Consider the following 19,859-nt stretch of genomic DNA (forward strand, 5'->3'; position numbering starts at 1 on the left):
CACAGTTTTTTTAGTTATTCCACTGTTGTTTTGATTATTTTTTTTTGTTTTTTTTTTACGATTATTTTATAAAAATATTATTTTTGTAAAAAAAATTGTGTGACAGTAAAATTTGTAAATTTTCGATAAAAGTCTAGTATTTTTATAAAAGTTCCTATTTTAAGTCCACCACTGATTGGACTTCCAAGTTAAGCCCACGTCAAATTTTAAGTCCATCACTAATTGGTGACTTCAATCAGGCCCACATAATTTTAGACCCAAACCAAAACCATTCAATTTTTATTAAATAAAACAAGATGAACAAAGGAAAACATTTTGAGATAATTTCAAAAGAAACATAAAAACAATAAAAACAAAAAAGAATTTGTTGTGGTCAAACTTTTTCAACTGTTGTTTCACTTGCATTTAAATTTCTAAGTTTAAATTTCGACAGTAAAACCTTCCAAATTACTAAACAGGTTGAAAATTTAAGGCATCGTCTGGTTAACTGTCATTATGGACTCTTTATGTGTATACTCTTGTACACAAAACACGTTTATATTGGTACATCTAATATTATTATTTTAGAATAAATACTATAATAATAAAAAATAAAATATTTAAAAAAAATAAAAAATATATTAAAGATTTTGAAATAATTTTATATTTTTTAAATAATAATATTAGGTGTACCAATATAAATGTGACACCTAGATAAAAGTATACACATAAGCAGTCTATATTGACGGTTAAATATGGAAAATAGATGACACCTTAAATTTACTAGCAGTTCAGTAGTTTTGAGGGTTTTATCGTCAAAATTTGAGCTTAGAGGATTAAGTGCAAGTGAAGTAATAGTTGAGAGGGTTTAACTGCGAAAAGTTCTAAAGAAAATTATAAAATTACGGGTTGTACGAAATTTTCAATATTTTTATGGTTGTTTAGATTTTATTTACATAAACATGATTTTTTAAGTTTTTATGTATTTTTATGTTGTTATTTTGTTATTGATTTTTTGTTATTTGTATATTAGTTTTGATGTTGTTTTGATGTCAATTCTTTGTTACTTTCATGTGGTTTTTTATTATTTTCTTATGTTTTTATAGAATACCATAAAAATACAAAAAAAAAAAAAAGAAGAAGAAGAAGAATTGAACGTAAAAATACAAAAATTGATATTTTATGTAATTGTTCTGAACAGGGTTTCAATGTAAAATCCAAAGCACATGGTGTGTGTAATTATTTTTCAATAGAATAAAAGAAATTAACGGTTTTTTTAATGAAATAATGACTTCATTGAATTTAACATTCTTAATACAACAAAGCTTGTAAATCGGCTCAAACGTTATGTTGAAAAATGCTACAACCAGAGAGAAATCGAGAGTGCCTAGCCAGAATATGTACCACTCGATTTGATAATCGTTTAATAAAACGTAAATTAACATTTTGTAAAGAGAAAAGCAGAAGTTTACAATCATGAATAATCAAATTGGAGACAGAGTGCATAGATTGATTATTTTGAATCCCTTGAATGGTAACTATACTATCTGTTTCAATCTCTACAAACTGCCATTGTTCACTCTGAACCCAACTAAGAGCTTCATTTATTCCCATAGCTTCTACCACTTCAGCAGCGTGATTTCCTCCTTGATAACAAATTTTTGCTTCAATGAGTTTATTGAAACTATCTCTGGCTACTATTCCAAAGCCATAAGAGTTCTCCTTGTGAAATAAGGATGTATCAACATTGACCATGATGTGGTTTATTTATGATTTAATCCAATGCTCAGTTATAACACTATTACTTTTGAGAAATAAAGATGCTAACCAAGTTATCTTGAGCTTTTTGCCATGATCAGGAGAAACACAAGCCAATGCAATAACCTCATCAATCGAAGGTGTTTTTTTTTTCTTTCATAATACATCATTTCTGGCTTTCCATACTGCCTAACACAACATGACAGTTCTGCTAACAAAATCATCATCGAAAGTCTTCATAATATTCTCCAACAAGCAGCTAAAAGAAGATAGAGAAGTTGTGTCATAGATGATTCTGAAAGCATTTCAGCAAGACTTGGCAAAGTTACAAGTAAGCATAGCATGTATAATTGATTCAGCATAGTTACAAGTAAGCAGTATTAGAATATTTCTAATTAAGGAAATAAAATAATATTATTGATTCTGATAAATGAATATTTTATATTCATTGAATCTGGACAGAATCAATTACGTAATATTCTATATATGGTCAGATTTCTATATTCATTACCTGATTTGATTTCCTGAATTAATTGTCATAATATTTTGACAATTAATGTGGCATAGATACTGATGGAGTATCTCACCTATAAATATAGGGTCTCGGTCCCCGAGCTCCTCACTCATTCTGTTCATAACAGCAAATTCCATCTAAAGAGAGTTGAGAGAGCGAGGAAGCCCGATTACCCATGGTAGTCAATTTCCTTTGCAGATCAAAACTTATGTGGGTTTGAAGCTCAAGATTCAATGGTTGGAGGTATTTCGATCCTTATTCATAGTGTATATATGTTTGATTAATTCCGCACTTAACACTTAAACATATACATTTCAGTTTATATATATAAATGTCTAACAGTTGGTATCAGAGCGGTTTTTATCTCTGCCTTGATTTTAGTTTGAGTTTCATATATATATATATACTCGTATATACAGTGTTTATATATATATATATTTAATTCAGTGTTGATATATATATTTATTTTCGTTTGTGTATATATTTATATATTCATATTCATTCAATCCCAATTATATATATACATATATATTTTCATACATATATACTTGTTTATTCATTCAGTTCATATATATATATTCGTATATATATATATATATATTTTTTCTTCATTTCATTACGTATATATGTTGTATATATATATATATTATTTATATATCTAAATGCTATATACAAATATATACATATATACATTTCATGTTTATATATATACATACAGTATTTTTATTTTTCTGTATATATATTTATATATATATTGTATATGTATTAATACATTCATATATTAATATAGATTGTTCTAAGCATGAAAATCCACTTTGAAAAAACAAAGAAATCTCAAAATTATTTTTCAGAAAATTTTGGTGATTTTTAAAGTCTTTGTTTTATGTATTTTCGATGCATAAAATCTATATGAATGTCTTAATTTTGCATTTAGATTCATTTGGAATTGATTTCATGATTTTTGGAAGTTTAAGGAAATTTTATTATGTCGTTTATGGCAGTGTATTTTTCAAAAAAAAAAAAAAAAAAGGGAAAAAATTTCGATTTTTTTTATATATTTTTTATTTATTTGGAAATATAAATTATTCTCCTATTGTTAATTTAGTCAATAAATTACATTCATTAATTTCCATTTTTAATTTAATACATATATTTAGAATTAATATGTTATTTAGTATAAACTGAAAATGGAAATTTGTTTTAATATGGTAATTAATTACATGATTTATTTAGGCATGTAATAATTGTGCAATTTGTATAATTGTGCATTTAATTATTTATTACCAAATTTATGTAATTTATTGTTTAAATTAATAAAATTTGAAAAAATCTCGCCATTAAGTATAGTCTTTAATTTTGCATTTAATTCATTCCATATAATTAATTGTACTAATTTGTATAATTACCTTATTTATACAAATTAATTATTAGTATAAATATTTAAGATATTATATGGTCATAAATGCATAATTAATTATATATTATGGAATTAAGCATTTAATTTATTATCATACAATAATTGTATTAATTTGTATTTATTTGGCAAATTTATGTTTAATGCAATTAATTTAGATTTGTATGATTTAAATGCTATACATAAATTCCTTTTATAGTGCTAGATATATTTAGAAATATTCAAACATTAAGATAGGTTGAATATTTTATATAGCACATTAAGTTTCATAAAACTTCATAAAATATTCATAAAACTTCCTAAAATGAATAAAATATGAATAAAATGTAAGTAATTTTGTGGTTTGACATAAGAAAACATGAATTTGGGACAAATGCTCATATCTAGAACGGTTTTTAATGATCTTCGGACGACCACACTAGGAGCATTAATCTCAGTGATTGTCTACTATGTTAATAACGAAATTACTTTTAGGTAGAGCCCAATACCTAATGTCAAAGTGAAAATATAATTTTATATAATTAGGGAGTAGCCACAGCATCCTTATTTGTATAAAATTATATATTAATTAAAATTCACCTTAATGGACATAACTTGTAATTAATTATATAGGTATAATAATTTTACCCCACAGGGATTTTATTATATTTGTATAATTAATTAGGATAATATGTTAAATTAAATTCTCTTAATTTACCCCACAGGGAGTTATGGGGATTTAATTTAATAGTGTTATCACAAATTTAATTAAAGATAGATAATAAACCTTCATTTTCCAAAACTAATTGTTTAATTAAATCTATCATAAAGTTCATCTAATTTTATTAAATTTAAAATTTAGCCCACAGGCAATTTTGGATTTAGTAAAATTTTAATCTTCAGTTTATACTTTGGTGTCTAGTGAACCACATAATTTTAAATAATTAGGGAGTAGCCACAGCATCCTTAATTATATAAAATTATATATATTAAGTGGATTAAGATCACATAATGGACATGAGTATGGATTTATATGTTTCAAAGACATTTAAATCTTAAGTAGAGAAATGGTGCATTTTGCATATTAAGATAGTGAGATCAAATATAAAATGGAGAATACTACATCAAAATTCATGAGTATGGATAAACTCCCAGTGTATTTGTAAAGTTTCTTTAAAAGCATGGGTTCATTGCCCGATACATATGCTTGGTACACCCAAATTATAGTGTGTAACAGATTTAAGAAACTAAACATTTTTGGACATGGGGTGGAGCCTACATAGCAAACTCCAATCTTTCCTAAATCTTTGTCTATTGATACTCAACAATGGGGTGTACATATCGAATCGTGTTCTAACCAAAGTTGTTTCTCAAACATATTTTGAGTTGTGATAAGGTTGAAAACCGACTTGATGACATGTACACATTTTATAAATACCCATATATAGTTAGAGTACAATTGTCAAAGAAAAGATATGGGCCCTAAACCATAAATGAGCATATTTCATTTGAAAAGCTATAAGGTTTAAGGGTTACATATTTTATTATCCATCTCACAACACTAGAATTGTGGAATTAAGAATTGACTTGATCAGTGGGAGTGATCAATCTAGGAACCTAGTTTCCGAGAAAGATCATTCATATTTTCTCAAACTTCCACCTCAAGTGTTAGATTAATTATGATTCACAACATCCCTTAAGATTAATGGTTATTGAGAATTCATAACTAATCATTAATAATATACAAGTCATTGGTAAAATTCTAATAAGTTATGTTATTTAGTAATTGCTTACAATTTCTAAAATAACATGTTATTGAACCATTTGCTCTTTTAAGAGTTTGTTGGTCCATCCTTAAGATGACTTATTAGAACAGTAAGATCAATGTTTTCTAGTGATTACATTTTGTACAATAAGAGTTCAACTACAATATTAATTTGAGACACAAATTAAATTATAGAATGATAAAGAATTGAAGTTGTAGTACAATATGCCATGAATGAAGAAATGAATATCTTAAATAACAATAAAGTTTATCTTTAGTAAAGTTGTCTAATGGGGTGGAGAACATTAATTAAGCATAGGTTTTTTCACCAATAATATTCATTAGGCAACATTGAGAAACATAAAGATATAAAAGAATATTCATTGCTAAGAAATTCATTTTGAACTAAGAATCAATAACAAATGAGATTTACATTCTCACTTGTTTTTATAAAAGATTCTATTATAGACCTTGGCATTTGTTGCTTGTTTCAATTCATTAATCAATTCCAAACAGTGAACTAGAGAAGAAGGTATACAGCTGCCATAAAGATTTTTCTCTAATAGTGGTGAACATATGCAAGCTTAAGATGTCTACCTATAGATTAAAACAAACATCTCACAAATTGGTATTATATCATCTTTTCCTTTAGGTTTGAAAAGAGAATTATGGAAATAATTATATACCAAAAAGTTAGTGGGAGTAATATTTGTTTTATACGTCGACAATATGTTACTTGCAAATGATGATAAAAGTTTTCTATATAAGTTGAAATCATTCATATCTCAAATTATTATTTTGAGATAAGGAATATAAATAATATATATATTTTTAATTAATTAGAGAGTAGCCACAGCATCTCTGATTAAATAAAATTATGTATTATTCATCTGATATAACTTTTATCTTTAAGTGTGATAAATTCAACTCGAACCAAAGCATACGAAAAATGATCTGGAGTGAGAATAAATTAAGAACATTCATTTGCTTCTATTTTAGAAGCCTAATGTATGCCTAAGAGTCTGAATAAGACTTTGCATTACATTTGTTTCAGGATCGTTAAGTAGTATCAGAATAACTAAAGTTAAGACCACTTTATTTTTCATACAAAGTGATGAGGTATCTTTAAGATACTAAAAATTATATTCATACATATTTTAAGATGAATTGACCATATGGAAATATAGTTAACCAATTAGATTCTAACATACTTCACTGGTTGTATTTATTAACGTAAATCAATATTTTATTACGTCCTTAAGATTACCAGTAAGTTATATTGTAGAGAATCTTGATTGTTATTTCACTATAGAAGTCAGATTCATTTATTGTTTTGAGGATACATCTCGTATGATGTATTCTAGAGTTTCATAGTAGGCCTAGAGTTCAGAATTACAGTTTCATTAGGCCATTAAGAAAATTTTGCGATAAATTCAGCTACAATACTTATGGTTAATAACTCTAAGAGTACTGGTCGAAGCTAGCATATCGACATTAAGTATTTAGCCATAAAAAGGCGTGATAAGTGGTCATTAATCACGCAAACTGAATTGGGTGATCGCATAGATCCTTGACTAAAGGCATGCCGCAACACAAATTCAAGGATCATAAAGTAAATATGGGATTCAGTTAACCCATATGCAGTTTTTTTATTTGTACAACCAAAAATTATTTAATGAAACTCTAATTTCGATATTTTCTCATATTTATGTGCACCTTAATTTCATCTGAGAAAATTATCGTAAGAGGACCTGAATAAACATAAGGGTTAGGGTTTATTCACTTAAGTACATTGCCACATAAAGTACATTGTTATATAATAAATATATCGTAATACATGGAAGATAATACTCGACTTATAATGAGGACATGTCGCTATGATTCGTATGTTTATTATATAATGAGGAACGTTTGGGTTTGAATGTTTTAGTTTAAATGCTGACCAAGTGGGAGAATATTAGAATATTTCTAATTAAGGAAATAAAATAATATTATTGATTCTGATAAATGAATATTTTATATTCATTGAATGCAGACGAGAATCAATTACGTAATATTCTATATATGGTCAGATTTCTATATTCATTACCTGATTTGATTTCCTGAATTAATTGTCATAATATTCTGACAATTAATGTGGCATAGATACTGATGGAGTATCTCACCTATAAATATAGGGTCTCGGTCCCCGAGCTCCTCACTCATTCTGTTCATAACAGCAAATTCCATCTAAAGAGAGTTGAGAGAGCGAGGAAGCCCGATTACCCATGGTAGTCAATTTCCTTTGCAGATCAAAGCTTATGTGGGTTTGAAGCTCAAGATTCAATGGCTGGAGGTATTTCGATCCTTATTCATAGTGTATATATGTTTGATTAATTCCGCACTTAACACTTAAACATATACATTTCAGTTTATATATATAAATGTCTAACAAGCAGAGCATGTATAATTGATTCAGCATGAGAATGATAGACGTGACAAGCTGATGAAATTTTAACATGCTTTCTAACAAGCTACAAACAAGTCGGCGGACATCTACGGATGGCACGCCAAATTAAATTCTTAACTTTAGGTGGAATTTTAAGCTGCCAAAGTCTACGCTGAAACCCAAAGTTATCAACACCTGTCCCAGAGTTTTTGTGAGACTGTAGAAGATAAGCGCTTCGAATAGAGAACAAACATATTCGTTCTTCGAACCATGACCAAAAATCCACATCAGTAGTTGGGCGTAACAAAATGCCTAAAATTAGCAAAGCTTCGCAGTTAGAGAACATGTCTTTGATGACTTCAATATCCCAACTACAATTATCAATAAAGAACAAAAAGAATTTACTAGTTTATTAATCAAACTAGGGTGAGTAGTGGTTACATACTTGTCCTCTGAAAAAGGAAGCAGGGGATGAAATAGAATACTAGTGGTAGCTCCATTCCCAATAGTTCTAGTAGCCCCCAAATGAACCAGATTTTGGGCACTCCAAAATACTCCTCCAGATAAAACTTAGATTATAACCAAGCTCAGCTGACCCATTAGAGAATCAGATTTACACATAAGACACTAGCCTTATTTTGCTAACATATAGTAAGATTAAAGTCATGTAAATGAGAAAAACCCATACTGCCTTCAAGTTTTGGGCAACCATCCTATCCCATGACATCCAAATAATGCCATTTCCTTTGCTAGAATTAGTCTTTTACCAAAAGATTGCCATTAGCTTCTCAATATCATTACAAGTGCCTATAGGAAGGAGAAACACACTCATAACATAAGTAGGTAATGATTGAATAATAGTTTGGAGTAAAATCTCTTTACTATAGCACGAGACAGAAATTTTTCATTCCGATTATTGATCCAAGAGATGACTTTATTCTTGAGGAAACCAAGAATCGAAGACTTTTTATGCCCTATAATGTTGGGGAGGCCTAAATAAAGACTTCCTTCAGTAGCTTCATTCATACTGAGAGCTTCACATATTTGAGATCGAGAGAGAGTGCTGGTATTGGGGCTAAAGAACACCAAAGACTTAGAGAGATTCAAGTTTTATACACGTATCACATTTTTATTGGTACACCTAATATTATTATTTAAAAAATATAAACATTATTTCAAAATTTATAATATTTTTTAATTTTTTAAATATTTTATTTTTATAATTTTATTTAATTTTAAAATAATTTTTAAATAATAATATTAGGTGTACCAATATAAACGTGCCCTGTGCACACCTGTGTACAAGAATATATACATAAGCAGTCCATAGTGATAGTTAAGCGAAAGACACCATAAATTTGCTACCAGTTTGGTAGTTTGGAGGATTTTACTATCAAATTTGCGTTTGGAAGGTTAAATACAAGTGAAATGACAGTTGTGAGAGTTTAGCTGCCTAAAATTCTTTTATTTTAATATGTTTGTCAAATGATCTAAGAATTAAGCTGCTAATTATTTGATTTATATTTTTAATTCTAATCTTAGTCGTGTCTAATGTGGAAGATGTCCTGATTGGATTATTAAAAATTGGATTATTAAAAGCTTAAATTGCTATTAATAAAATTGTATGTGCTGCTTATTTTGTAATAGTAAATATGACACGGAAGCATAAATTATCACCCTAATTAATAAATTATATATTATATTGAATAACTTAAACTCAAACGTAGAATCTACAACACACCCTCTCCTATGCCATTTAACATTTTTTTTAATTAATGGATCAATGGGTTTCAGTCAAAATTAATAAATTTCTTGAAATGTCGTGTACGTAACTATCGCCAAACTAATTAATTACTATATTACTTTGGTTTTTTTTCGACCACATATAAACTAAATCATATACATAGCCATATACACAGTCCTGTCTGTTTAACTATTTAACAAATAAATAAACCCAAAAAATTAAACAATCTTTTTTTAAATTAAAAAAAAATATCTTACCCACATATCTCTCTAACAAATCCAAAATTAAATAATATTTACGATTAACTTACATATCTACAATTTTTTGAAATTTTTGCTTCATTCAAATTTCAAAAAATAAACATAATAATTAAACCCAAAGAATTAAACAATCTTTACTATTAACCAATTCATCACCCATACAGGCAAACACAACAAAAGCCTCTCTCTCTCAATTTCACCTACTGAAACAGAATGCAATCATCAGTTGTTAATTCTCATTGCTTTTGGTAAAATTTACACCTTTAATACTTCTTTGTTACTTTTGTTGTGCTATTTTGAGTGAATGTGGCTTTATAACGAGCAGATGAAATTTTAATACTTCTTTGTTACTTTATAATCGAGACTTTGAGAATTGAGGGTTCCTTCTTTGTCTAATTTACACACGCTTTGCTTATTCTTAATTTTGTAATATTTATTTTTCCAGGTCAAATATGTTCTTACTGCTATTATTTTAAGAACTAGAACAAATGCAACATATATTATAACCTTATTATTATTGTTTCCAATATGTTTTTATGGGACATAAAAGTTTAATTTAAATTTATTATTCAAATCTCTCTAAATTAAATATTATTAATTTTTTATTCATTTATTTCCTTCCGAACTCATAATATAATACTTAATATAAAACATAGCATACGTGCATCGCACGTAACAATATACTAGTAAACATATAGCTACCAATAATTAGTAATAATTTTCTCTAGATTACATCAGATCATGATCACTTTATATCTTATAAATTCTTAATACCAATATCCAAATTTCCAAATCTTATCTCTTTAATTAGAGAATTAAAATTCTTTTTTTATATATATAATTACTTAGCATTTGATTAATTCATGTGTATTTATATAGTAGCGGAATTAGCCCAATAATTTAGTGAGGGTGAAAAAATATTTTTTAAAACATTAATGAAATATTTATTTTTTATTGAAAAAATATAATATTTGTGAAAATAAAAATGAAAATTATAATTTTATAAGAATATAAATAAACACATGTAATAAAAAAAATATAAATTTTAGGATGACAAATATAAAAATATATAGAATATAGATAAAAAAAAATTATTTTTATAGAATTAAAATATAAAATATCTAAAAAATTTATATACAAAATTTATATCAATAAAAAATTGAGTGTGTAAATGACCTATATGCCCCCTTATTATTATTATTATTAATATTGTTATTATTTATAAAAGTATTAGCATTAATTTAGGATCATATTCCAACAATATCCAACTACCAACTTATGTATATATGTATATTCCTCGTTATTAATTTCTTGTTCAAGAATTTAATATATAGAAGAATATAAGATAATAATTTTTTTATGTACTAAGATGATAATATATTATATTATTTTACGTATATGTTGATAAAATAGTATTATATATATGTATAGTACATATCATGAATAAATCTAATGAACGAAAATAATAAATATATATTTATTAATTCATCATATATATGTGGAACAAAATAACATTTTTTTTTTGACATAAAAATACATATTAATATCATGAATGAAAATATATAATAAATATATATATCAATATATTATTATATAGTCGCGACATGTCATTTAAAAGAATTAATAGAAAGTACTATTGTTGGTCAATCAAAATAGGAAACCATATTATAATTAGATTGGAATAATGAAAAGAATATATAAATATCTATGGACATATATTTTCTGATATATTAATTATTACAAATATAACAATAACTATAAAGTCCATGCGTACGTGAGATTTGCTTAATTATCATATATATACTGCTATTCATATCGCTAATATTGTCAAATTTTTGACCTTATATGCTTTGATGAGCCTATTTATTCAATATATATCCAAATTATTATTATTATTATTCACTTTGATTTGAAACTTATTTAATTTTTTTTTAGATATGTTAGTGAAATAGGAATAAATTTTTGCATTTATGATATTAAAATTTTATTATCTAATTTTTTAAGGGCATCTCTTTTTTTTTTATTATTATTATTATTATTATGTAAATATTGCTGTCTATATATTAGTTTAGTATTGTTTTAGAATAGACAATAAACTTATAATTTTTTTACTTTTATTTTTTGGCATTTTTTTCTAGCCTAAAACGTTACCTCTAAAAAATATATATATCCAAATTAATACGTGTGTGAAATTTGAATTCTAATAAATAATATATTGTTATTAGGCATGTTAAGATTGATTAATGATATCCTTTAAATATTGTTATCTTAAGTTACTATATGAGATTGAATAATTAATTACATCAATAGCAATATAATATTAACAATTATTACTAGTACTTTTAAACATTTCCCTTTTATAAGAAAAGATGGCTTAGTCAAAATTGTTAAACTAAGTAAAGCTTTGGCTGGTTTTAATTAGTGCACTGTTTATAAACTTTATATATGATATGATAGCATATGTAAACATTAAAGCAATTTAATTAAGGAAATAGACTAGCTATTATATATATAATCACCACTACATACTAGCTAGTCAATTTTAGTCTAGGCTTTTATTTAATTTACTTTATTCTTTTTGTTTTTTTAGTGTGTATTTTGTTTTATATTTGAAAGTTAATTAAGGAACATTATTAGCTAGTGCACTTTTTATGTGGGATTACATATTATAATTTATAGTTGTTGAGTTGAAAATAAAATTATTGGTTCACTGGCGCCCTCATCATCTTGTTCACATATGTACGGACTAGCTAGTTTAATTTGGATCCCATGTACGCATAGTTCATAGATAAATTGTACTTGTTTAGTTTGATTTTACATATTTAGAGCAACTTGTGCCAACAAACTCCCTAATATTAAAATCTTAGCACTAATAATTAACTTTAAAATTCATTTTTTAGCGGTAAAATTCTTAAAATTAGTGTTTTGTTAGTAATTGAGCTTTTTTTTTATTTATTTTCATTTGTTAGATGACATGCTAGTTAAATCATGTAGACATAGTATATACACATGACACAATTTTATTGGTCCACTTAATTTAATTATTTAAATATTATAAAATTATCTAAAAAAATATATTTATTTACTTTTTTTTTACTAAATAATTAAAAGAATAAAAATAAACTGAAACAAAAAAAAAATTGAAAATTCCTAACAAAACAGCCTCCCGCACGAGTTTTCTCTTCTTCTCCTTCCTTTTCCTATTCAAATCCCATCACACCATTTTTCTCTCCAGATCGTACCACCAACACCTCTGCAATCCTTCCCAGCTCCGATGTGCTAGCTCGAGAGAGAGCAGCCACCCTACATTGTTGGAGCTCTACCTAAATTAGCGAACACATCAAACCTCATGATATAAGCACGTTTCATCGTTGAATCTCCTCCTAAGCCAGCGTTGCCCTCCACTCCCCCAAACCTTATTCTCCAAACAAAAATCATCACACCAATATAAGCAACAAACAAAAAAAATCATCACGAAAAAAAAAATCAGCGATTTAGTGTAAAATTACTAAAAAAAAAAAACTCTTAGTTCTAGAATGTGCTTCTGATCAATGACGAGAGAAAGATAATGTAACGTCTCTGCTTCAAGCCTCTGTTAAGTCCTTACACCCACAAAATGATGGCTCTTATACACAGGGCCGGCCCTGAGATAAAAAAGGCTATAGACAAAAAAAAATTTGGGCCCTTAATAAATAGTATTTTTAAAAATTATTAAAAAATATACGTATATTTTTTAATTTTTTTTTATTTGGGCTCCTAAAATGAGTGGGCCCTAGGCGTGGACCTAGCCCGCCTATGCCTAGGGCCGGCCTGCTTATACACGAGTACGTCACTCTGATTGCTTCATAGATTGACGACTGACTTTACAAACCAACACGAGTGTTTTCAGTGTGCTTCGTCCTCACTCGCACACTTCCTGAGAAAATTTTTCAAGAGGTCATCCATCCTGAAATTATCTCAGGTCAAGCACGCGTAACCGTGAAATTATTTTGTGATTGTTAATCGAGTTGTACGTTTTGGGATATAATAGTCTCGATATAACGTTGATTGTATATTTAAAAAGAATGATGTCCCTTTTAAATTTTATGTTATCCTTCTGAGCGATTTCCTCTACTTTAAAGTAAATGAATTTCATTAATATATATATATATATCTATAATATATAATACTCAATACTAACTAAATCATACTAAAAATAATATATATGTATTTTTAATGTTGGACAACTATAATATTCTTATTACATTATTAGCATGCTTAGTTGGTAATTTCTCAATATATAAGACTACCTCCTTCTAAATAACAAAGTTAAGTGTTTACTAAAAGGGTTGAATTGTTTTGTACACACTTAAATTAATTATGTATATATATTTTTTACGCATATAAAAAAATATATAATAACTATCAATAAATATATTATGAATTAATCAATATTTGATCAACGATTAATTAATTTTAATTTGTTCAAATTAATTAATGGGTTTGCATAATATTAAGATTATGTTCAATGTCTTTTACGTTAAGAACAAACTCATCTCTACCAAACCTTTTCAATGCAAAAATTATGACCAAGTTTACGTTAGGAGATCATATCAAGTTTGAACTACCTACGTAATACGTATTATAAAGGAGTTTAATTAATTTCTCCAACTAATAGCTAGTGGGCACACAGAATATTTTATAGTAGGAATGTCAGTCGGGCCGGGCCCGGCCCGGCCCGCCACAAACCCGGCCCGGCCCGACATCACTTTGGCCCGGCCCGGCCCGGCCCGACTCCTTTTTTTGGCTTAGCGGGTCAAGCCCGGCCCGAGATAATTGGGCCGGGTTAGGCCCGACCCGGTTTTGTTTTTTTTTTTTTTTTTTTTTCTTGTATGTGTTGCTACTGTTCTTCTTCTTCATCGCCTGAATTTCATGAAAAATTTCAACTTTATCAGTAATAAAGTACAAATCATTATTATAACACTACTTGTTTCGAATGTGGGAAAAACTAATAGTAGTTTATAACAAATGAACACTTTAGCTAGGATGATTAAATCAAAATGCATGCATGGGTACTGTAGAATTAATTGAATGCTGTAATTAACAACATATATATATATATATATAACTGTGTACAGTCTGTTGAATATATAGAGGCATCACCAACAGTGTTGAATATATAGAGGCACCACCAACAAAACTATGTTGGATTAAAACTAACTTTTAACTACATATATATTTTCATTGGAACAAATTAAAATTATGGAACAAGTTTGACAGGCCATAACATAAAAGTTTCTCATAATTGATATTTAATTGCATCACAACCTCAGATAGATAATAACCTTAAAATAATATAGCTTCTGCTCTAAACTAGTTCGATAACTTCTTACAATAATACTCTCAGTTCAATCTTTTCAATAGTTGGAAGTTAATAATCAAAACAAGGATGTGAAATAAAATAGAAATACCAGTCACCATTGAATATAGATAATAGAAATACTTAATTTGCAGAATAGAATCTACAGAAACAAACGTTTCAATGTATGACCTTGAAAGTGAATAATTGTTAATAGTCAATAGAATACAGTCTCAACAGTCTGAAACGAAACATTTGGTAAAAATAAGAACAAACTTATTGAAATTATCACTATATCTCTATGAACTGTTACAAAGACCAACACGATATTTTGTTAATATTATTATTCTCTTTAGTTATTTTTCTTTTTTTTTTTTAATATTTAAAACCGGGCCGGGCCGGGCCCGACCCGAAATAATATATACCGGGCCGGGCCGGGCCGGGCCAGAAGCCCGATAAGAGCCCGAATAATTCGGGCCACGGTCGGCCCGTCGGGCCGGGGGCCCGGCCCGGCCCGCGAAAAGAGTCCAGATTGACATTCCTATTTTATAGTAATTAAATAAAAGGAAATTATTTTTTTTATATATATTTTTTAAATTAACGGTTTGGATTATTTCGGACGTAGTTTTATATAGGTTGTTATACAAATTTTGGTTGCGATTTAAGTTGTTCCGTTAGTTATTATAGGAGTTTCTTGAAATTCCGTAAAAATGCAAAAAAAAAAAAAATATATATATTTTAAAGTGTAAAATAAAAAAATCCTTTAAATAATTAAATATTTTTTAAGAGAAATCAATATATATATATTAATTAATTACAAGAAAACATAGAAATGAATATAAAGAAAATAATTAATTAATTAAGAAATGGTTAAGAGGTTAAGAGTGGGGTTAATTTTCTCACCACTTACGTAGGCATAATATATAGTCTAATTTCGTCAATTTTGTCATGATCGAAATGAGTTAAAGAAAGTTGGCCTGCTATACACACTGATTACATCTTCATTATCAATTATATATTATTTTTAGTGATAAACTAATTATATATTACTGTTACATATATATTATTATTGTTAGTATTATTAATTTTAAACTGCTTTTAACACAATCCACCAATAAATAAGAAAGTTTTTACAGTTATAATTAGTTTATAATTATGGCCACTAATATGAATATATTACATTAAAACAATTAATTTTTATAAGTGACAAATGAAATTTCAATTCTAATACTTTTTTATTTTTTTTATAAATAATATAAAATTATATAATATATTTATGTAAAAAATTTCGGTACGTCTATGTTGACCGAGATTTTCGGCAACTATTAAAATATGATTATAGTAGTGAGCTGTAAGAAAGCGAGATGAGGATTTTTACGTGGTTGGGGCGTTAATGAGCCTTAGTCCACGAGTCTTTGTTATTAATGGATGTATTTAATACAGATTCCACACTTGAGGTAATGTAGTCCTCATAAATACAGAGAATGATCTTGGTGAGTATTTACTCTTCTTGCTCATATGCAACCCAAGATTCTCGATCCCATTAAATGAGCTTTGAGGGGGTATTTAATATTTATAGTGTTTTGGTGGGGTAATCCCTAGAATTGTTCTTACAAACGTATCTGTAAGTATCCATAAAGTTGGGTATTCCCAATGAATATACCATGGGTGATGCATGGTCAAATCCCTAGGTGCTGTAGGGTTTTTATGAGGAATGTCCTTTTTGCCTTGTGATTGACGCGACTCTTCGCAGAGTAGCCGTCGCTAGACTTAAATGATCATTACTGTGGCGCTGCTGTTTGGGGGTTGTGCCGTCAGACTTTATTGCGTGTTACAGTCCCAACACGCTTCCTCCCATGCGGCATTAAATGCGACTTGATTGCTCAGGAGAGACCTGACACATCCCGGAGAGGCTTCATACTATGCGAGCTTCCGGGAGTACCTTGTACTCCGGGTGCCTCCTCCGGGACCTATGCCCAGGGTGCTTCCTTGTGGCGTACAAAGACTTATCAAATATTTACAAGTTATCTGATCCACGTGTCCCTATTCGACTGGTCCACGTATTTTGGGCGAATTCAGGGACAACAGCCTAATATTATTATTCAAAAATTATAAAAATATATATATTTTTTAACTATATATTTGTACTAATATAAACATGTCATGTGTATAGGAGTAATGTACACATAAGCAGTCCATGATAGTAGTTAATTGGATGACACCTTAAATATGCTAACAATTTATAAACTCAAAATTTGGAAACTTTTACCATCAAAATTTAAACTTAAAGAATTAAGTGCAAGTGAAACGATAATTACGAGAATTCAACAGTCAAAAACTCAACTTATTTATAGTGTATAGTGTATAATACAACACTAAAAATAAATTTTAAATAATGTGAGATATTATTTCATTATAATTTTCACAAAATAAGAAATTCTCACATATTAGTAAAAATAGATAAAAAATTACATAAAATGTCACCTAAAATATTTTATAATTTATACTTTCCTTTATATAAGTGTTGAAAAAGTTCTCATTACAAGAGAGAATGTGAGGATTACATCAAAATACTCAAAATACAAATAAAAGTATTTCATCAAGATTGTAAGAAAGCTAGAGAAGAAGAAGAATAACACACAAAAAGTTTTTTTTGGCATGTTTATTTAGCTTGTGCTTCATGACATTTCTATAAATTTTAGTGACCTTTAATAGATTAACTTTGGTTTGATTAATCTAAAAAAAAAAAACACACATATATGTGTAAAGGTGTACATTCGAACTTAGCTTTCTCGTACGAAACGAAAAATATGAGCTTGATCACGGCACAACACGACACAATAAGCACGACACGTAAATACAGATTTTGAAAGCACGACACACAAATACAAAATAAAACACGATTAAAATTCATAAAATAATTTATTATTTAATAATTCATCTACTCTTTCGTATATAAATATTTTAAAAATATATATTTTCTAAAAAATTAAATTATTTTAATATATACTTTTAACATATCTTTCGCTAGGCGAAGATTCTAAATTATGCTAACACATTTTATGAATCAGTGATCATAATTAGCACATTTTAATATGTTGAACATTTTTTTTTGTTGAAAGAGATTATATTGTATATTATTGAAAGGTTTATGTGAAAATTTATTAATGGATTACTATTATAGTGACATTATTTTAGTTATTAAATTTATAATTGTAATTATAGATATTATTATTATTTATAATTTTAAAGCTCGTTTTAATTGAAACAATTTATTTGTGCTTTAAAATTAGAAATTAATTTAAAAAGTATAAAAAAATGGCAAATTTCTATAGGTCTGTTTAGGAGCCATTTGATGAATATGGGTCAACTATTTCATAAAAACGGGCTGGCGCATTTAGGCCCAATACGAGTCCGACCCAATACAAATAATATGTGTTTATGAGACGGGTTGAGCTTACTTCAAAATATCGGCCAGGCCCAACCTGACCCCTTTTATAATATGGGTCGGGCCGAACCTACATACAAAAATGAGCTTTATAAAAACGGGCCGGGTTGGGTCAGGTCACCCGAATGTACAACTTTATGCATGTGGTCTAGGTTAGGAGAAGGATCATTATAAATTAGGGTAGAAGTGTTTACAATGCGAATGTTATGGATTGGGGTCTTTTTTTATAGTTTCTCAAAAAGTATTGTTAATGGACACTAGTGGTGGCCAACACCTTTTATAGGTTGCGCCTCATGATTGATTATCGATATTTCCTAAAGTCTATTTAAGTTATATGAGGCCTGATACTTAATCACATCAATAGCGACATGACATTGAGGACGGTGCTAGGCACCAATGGTGTCTTTTAGCAATTTTCTTTCTCAAACTGTAACCGCACCGCAAGATCTTTAAATCGCAATCACATCACGAAAATGTAGTGTGATGCGGTGTAGTTTAGGCATTTATACTATCATTATTATTAAAGGTTATAATAAAAATTTAAAACTCAATCTAATAAAGTTTTAAGAATACAAAAAAAAAAACCTTATTAAAGTTTTAATATTTATAATAATCATCAAGTTATTATATTGAATTATCTCTAAAAATTATGTAATATACACATATCTTTGTTCATATATGAAAACAACAAAATAAAGTTATATTGTAAAAATTAGTAATTTTGTAATATATAGTATAGTATAGTTTTGAATTGTAATTATTAAATTCAAAACTGTAAATCTCACCGCACTATATAGTCTGGTAAAAATACAAACTACAATCACACTACAAAAAAATTCAAATTGTATTTTTTATATAATGTGGACGATTTGTACAGTAAAAGTGGTTTGATGAATACCTAGTATAAATGTACATAAATGATTTTTTTTTAAAAAAAGAGTTGTACTATCTAAACATTAATGTATAAAGTGTATATATAATAAGGTTTGACTTAGTACTATTGGTTTATAAGATTCAAAAGAAAATATCATTAATAGGTTGTGATAGAGTGACAAATTAAGAGTGGTTATATGTCATTAATTTGGTGCATATTGTGATTTTTTTTCTTTTGAAAGAATGCATATTGTGATTTGAAAGGTAATAATATGGATTATCAAACCAATCATTTGAATATATTAGCTTAGGCATAGTGGTGGTAAAGTGAAGATGCCTTTTGAAAATTCTTAAGTTGA

The sequence above is a fragment of the Cannabis sativa genome, chromosome 8, assembly GCF_029168945.1.
Source record: "Cannabis sativa cultivar Pink pepper isolate KNU-18-1 chromosome 8, ASM2916894v1, whole genome shotgun sequence".
Lineage (NCBI taxonomy): Eukaryota > Viridiplantae > Streptophyta > Magnoliopsida > Rosales > Cannabaceae > Cannabis > Cannabis sativa.